At 42.7% G+C, this 6,000-nt stretch overlaps 1 long non-coding RNA gene across 1 annotated transcript; it reads left to right on the forward strand.

Moving 5' to 3' along the window:
- The first annotated feature begins 3,505 nt into the window (after positions 1–3,505).
- On the forward strand, positions 3,506–5,521 carry LOC306920199. The gene is made up of 4 exons (XR_013789623.1): positions 3,506–3,619; positions 4,000–4,070; positions 4,693–4,767; positions 5,263–5,521. It is a non-coding gene; the product is annotated as an uncharacterized lncRNA (long non-coding RNA).
- The last annotated feature ends 479 nt before the right edge of the window (positions 5,522–6,000 follow it).

Here is a 6,000-nt window from a genome sequence, read left to right on the forward strand (position 1 = left end):
AGGCCAGCCTAACGGCATGTCATCAGGCCACTGAGCAACCGGCCTGGTGGCAGTGGACCTGACAGTTAAGAAAGCTTACGTTATTAGATTTTACAATATAAATTGGAGAGATAGAAATGCCATTAAATGGGGTTCCATAGACTAATGCATGTCAAATTGGGGGTCCTTGAAATTAAACGGGTTGAGAATCAAGGGTCTCGCACCTTCCTACATACATGACTGCCTGCCTAAATATGTCCCAAACTGCTATTATTTTAATGTTTTATGCCTTTCTTTTCTTTTTTTCACAAGACATAGCGCTTTTCTTATACCCAAATTGACGCTTTACAAGTTACAAGATAGATAAGAATAGATTTTTTTATTGAGTTGTACTTGAAATGTACTGTAATTCTGCAAACTGTTCATAAATCAATCAATCAATCAATCAATAATAGACCTTGATATGAAAAGGGTAGAATGGAAAAAATGGAAGTGAGTGTGACGTCATTATCAAGCGCTAAACGTGTCGCACGTTTGACGTCGCGTATCCCTGTTGTCAACTCTATCCCGTTGTATTCAACCTCAGGCGTCTGTTCTCAGACTGACAGCATGATTCTATTCAAATAACCGGCGATTACATTATTATTATTATTATCATTAAATGACAACCACAGCCAATGTGGTGGCGTAGTACCATACTGTATGTGAGATTGAGAACAGCCCTGGACGTGATATTATGAACAGTTAGTGATTGACAACCTCCTGAGAGTCTGATACACACAGGTGGTCCTATAGGCAGCACAGCAGCAGCTCTGATTGATCACCATGGGGAATGGAATGAACAAGGTAATAATGTACACTTTACAGCAGGCTGATGCAACGGTTTTTGTGTGTGTGTGTAAATGATCAAGTTGCATGTAAAGACTACTGTACTTTACTGTAGCCTACACACATTAAATATCACTGACAGTGTCAGTCCGTGTCTATAGTCTGTGTCCGACAGTTGGTCGAAGTGTTTTCGATTCTGTCTCTATTCAATGCTATTTAAATGAAGGTGAAGTCAAACTAAAATGCACTAAATCGCAGCGAGTTGGTAAACTGGCCCTTTGGATAAGTGTCACCCAACCAGGGCTCAATGATCATATACCCCTGAGCAGGCAGGTGGTTATAGAAAAGTAACAAAGTTTATAATCTCAAATATAAAACAGGTAAGTATAAAAACGTATAGCAGCCAGTATATAAATGTAACACTATACAATTGGGGCAAAAATTTACATGTAGTAGTTATAGAAATGTGGTAATTTATATAACTGGCAATTATTAAAATGTGGCAATTTATATAACTGTGGCAAGATAAATAGGCACCGTATACATAGGCAAGCAATAATCACAAGCTCCTCTCCGGGGTTTCCTCGTCATGAATCCACGGGTCCACCTGCAGTCCTTCCTCGTACCACTAGGGCCCAGAGCTTCAACGTTGAATAGCCTCACTGGCCCCTTGCTATAGCTCCCCAACTCACGGCCCCAGAGCCCAGATTGTCCGTCCTCCCTCGTGACGTCACTGTCTCTTATCCAACCGGGACTCCGAACGAGGAGAAGCCCCGTATGTGGCGTCGGTTGCCTGGCAACGAGGACTGTCAAGCGATGGTATGCAGAGCCGCGTTGACAGTTGGTTGTCGTTCCACGCTCCACGGCCGTGGACAGAAACTGGGGAGGAGGAAACAGACTCTGTAAGCGATGATGGTAGAAAACAACGTAGCGTCACATTCACACAAAGTTGAGACTCGGATTGACCGTCCCTTTTAGGCCGAGTAGGCTGGCGTGTAGCAGTAGACAATCTGCATCGGCGCCTCGGCGGTCCTCGGGGAGACGGCGGGACGATCAGCGATGCGGCCGGCGATCCAACGCTGTTCTGCGGCGTCCAGGATAGGGAGGCTGGGAAGGAGGATATATGACTGACTCGTCAGTGACGGTGAGCGAAGTTTAATATAGCACCACACTCACACAATGTTGAACTCTGATTGACCGTCCCTTTTAGGCCGAGTAGGCTGGCGTGTCACAAGGCAGCAGTCTGGTCAGGAGCTCGGCGTGTAGTCGGATGGAGGGCGTGTTGGCGTGTGCGGCGTGGCGGTGGTGGCATTCAGCGTGGTGTCTGCGACTCCGTCTCAGCTCAGTCTCTCTAGGGCGCGCTGCCGAACGCTTCCTCTCTTATACCCGTGTCCTCCAATAACGGTGCAACACCGCCTTCTCATTGTCTGTAGAAGGAAAGAGGGGAAACGCAGCACCATCCCTACAGTCCAGCTCAGTGGCCTTGTGGTTAGAGTGTCCGCCCTGAGACTGGGAGGTCGGGGTTCAATCCCCGGCCCGGTCATACCAAAGACTCTAAAAAATGGGCCCACTGCCTCCCTGCTTGACACTCAGCATCAAGGGTTGGATTGGGGGTAAGTCCCTGCGACATACTAGCATCATGTCCAGGGGGTGTACTTGTACATCAAGCTGCCTCACGCTACAGAAACAGGAGATAGGCTCCTGCCCTATGGGCCTCATGGCTCGGCAAGGCTACTTACTATCCATACAGTCCAACAGCGGCACGTACTTGCCAGCATAACATGTATTTCAGTTCAACTTCATATTGTCCGTTTATATCAATTCATTATATTTTAACAGTTCGTGTCTATAGGTGACATAAGGTCCCATGATGTAGCACTCATTTAGGACACACCAACTTGGGGGAGTTTAAGGACTCCAATTTTGGCATAAAAGAAAAGAGTAACAATGAGTCTCATCATGCATTAAGATAACTTTTTGGTCACAGACTATATGATATAGGCTCATTTCCATTACGTCAACGGCTTTTTCAAACGTATCCTATCCCACTAGTGGCTGGATTTGATGACATGTTATTTTATTTGTTGTATTTAGCATTTTGAATCTGGTAAAAGATCATCAAGATCAGTCAACAACACAGAGCTGTCTCTCTTCTCAACATGTCCTGAACACACATGTATTTTGGCCGTGTATTTAGTGGAGGAGCTTAACATTCTCAACATTTATATTTTACAACCTTTAAATGAGAGTGGCCTACACAAATGGAACCAAAGTGCTTTGGATGAAGATGCCATATAAACGTACCATTTAGCTTAAGGTTGTGTACGTTCTCTCCTCAGGTAACCTCGCCCACCAGGCTTTCCACCACCTCGGAGGAAAGCCTGGTCTTTGTTTCATTTTGGTATATGATCCGCTCGGGAGTGGATGATATCGTTACGTCATGTTGTAGTATTGTTTTGTAGTCGACAGGCAGGACCAACAAACACGAACTTCCTTTCCCCTCAAACCGGAAGAATAACAATAAAAGCTCTCGTAGCCTGCAGCTTTTATTGAGAAAAATCGGTTTGAGGGAAAAGGAAGTTCGGGTTTGTTGTTCCTGCCTGTCGACTACAAAACAATACTACAACATGACGTAACGATATCATCCGCTCCCGCCCGGATCATATACCGAAATGAAATGGTGCCCAGGCTACTCCTCAGGAGGAGCCGAGGAGGAGAAGAACAAGAGGAAAGCAGAGGAGCGGGAGCACAGAGCTCAAACGGAGGCACGCAGAGCTCAGGAGTTGAAGAAGGAACAGGAGAGAGCTGAACGGTACAAACTGAACCTTCACACACCTAACTGAACCCTGAACATACTTGATGGTCCTGGCTAATCTTTGTTGAATAAATATTGCGTTTTTATTAGCCTTAAAGTATTCAGTCAGGCATTACGGCTTAAAGGATAACTCCTGGGAACTTCCATTGTGGATCTGCTACTACCTTTTGATGCTTTTGTGTGAAGCTGTAATTTACAACGGAGCATTAGTTTACAACAAACACGAGTGTAGAATAGAGGTTTCTGCCCGACACCAACAATGTACTGTAACACTTTAACGCAACAGTTACTTTACTGAACACTATGGTCTAGTACTAGTAACACTACTACACATCATTATAGCAGGTGTGTTACTAAGTTGTATTGTTTGTCTTCAGGGAAGTAGAGAAAGCTGCCGGAGAGGAAAGAGGCTGAGAAAAGAAAGGTGCTGGAAGACAAGATGAAGAAGGTAAACACATTTGTGCTGACCTCATCACATTTGTCATGATGTCTGGCCGTTTTTAGCCCAAGGAGTGTTTTTTTGTGTGCAAAACTAATGCTTGGAATGGATTCAGAATCATGGAAAACCCCTAGTTTGACATGTCACATGCTACTTAAAGCATAAGGAAAGTTTGACATAGGATGTTAATGGTAGGGTCACAATAAATCCCTATAAAACAAATTGCCCAATACCGACAGCCAGTCAGCAAGTGGATTCATGAATGTATGTAGTATATAGTATAATTATAATATTTTAGGTATATAAAAAAGGTAAATAAAAAAGGCTACCAAATGTCCCACCTGTCCACCCTGGCTGCCGGACTAAACTGGTTCTGGAGCTCAATGTAAAAGTGAACACCAGAAACCGTTGACCACATGTACCCTAGCATCCCTATTCTGGGCATGCCAACGTTCTGTGAAACTAGCTGATCTTGTAGATCCGCTATTTTTGCTACATTTGGGCGACACTTGTCAAGTATGAAATGGGATATTTATGGAAAAGATGAAAGAGATTCAAGGTTTCTCATCTGGAGATTCTAGGTTTCTGTTTGACAATGACGATATGATATTAACACTATCTACTGCTGTAGGAAGAGCAGCAGAGATTGGCTGAAGAAGAGAGGGCTGCTAAAGGGCGCTTGGCTGAAGCAGCAGCTAAGATGCAGGTTAGTTTGCAGAGAATCGCATTTATCAACCATGTATTAATATATCATATAATCTAGACTTGTTTAGATTTACATGTGGACCAAGTTGAAATGACAGAAGCCACTTTCTAGCTGTTTTTAAACTTGTATGTCATTGGTCTGTCTTGTTTGACTTGGGTCGACCTTTTGGTGTTAGCATTATGTTATGCTTTAGCTATTGAAAAATAGCAGATCTACAAGCTCATAGCGGCGCGCTATGAGCTATTGCTATTTTTGAAAAAACGTGAAAATGTGCCTCAAATCTTTTGAGCACCACTGATACAGAAACATAAGGACATTTTTTTTAAATTTCGACGTCCGGCCTAAATGGGCTTTCAGTACTTCAGACTGATGGGCTGTAAGGACTTGGCTTTTTTTCTGTGTATGACTGTCTTTACCTGCATAAAATGTAACTGCTAGGTCATTAAATGGTGTTGTGACCTGAGCAATGACGTCATATCTGTGTGCTTCCTCCAGCAGCCTTTAGGGCCGTCTGCAGCAGTCCTCAATGTCACCATGGATGAAGAGAGAGAATGTTAAAAGATCATCTTGTAGTGCTCACCTTCCGCCCAGGACGGAATGGGTTTTCGTGGTGCCGACTCATCATCAGTCGAATCGTCACTATTCTGGTCCATTCCATAATCGTCATTCCAGCAGGTCAATTCAGTTCAGTTTTATTTTCGGAATTAATTGATTCCGAAAATAAGGTGGCAAAAAGCATCCCGAGGTACATTGTTGGCGGATTACTATATAAGGGTTATTATTTAGGGGATATTATGAGTAGTATTCATGTGTCTCTGTTATGTTATCCTTATTGAATATATATATATATATATATATAGTATAATATCTATGGTATAATATATGTTATGTTTTACTATAATATGGTATAGTAGGTATAATAGGTAATATGGTTTTACTATTGTATAGTATATAATATATATGATACATGGTATGGTTTACTATTCTTATATAGTACACAATATGCACCACGGTTCACCAATGATACTAATAACAATTGTAGTTAATAATAATAAGGTCAGCCACTCCGCCCTCTTCAGCTATGAAGTCAATCAATGAACACACAAGAGAATGTTAAGTGAATGTTTTCAGATTTGTTAATAAAGACACTCATTTTGTTAAAATGACTTTTCTTTGTGGTGTGAAGTGTTATTCACGTTCAGTTTTGTGAATTTTGAGGTGCTGTACTGGTTG

The sequence above is a fragment of the Electrona antarctica genome (genome assembly GCF_951216825.1).
Source record: "Electrona antarctica genome assembly, chromosome: 3".
NCBI classification, from domain to species: domain Eukaryota; kingdom Metazoa; phylum Chordata; class Actinopteri; order Myctophiformes; family Myctophidae; genus Electrona; species Electrona antarctica.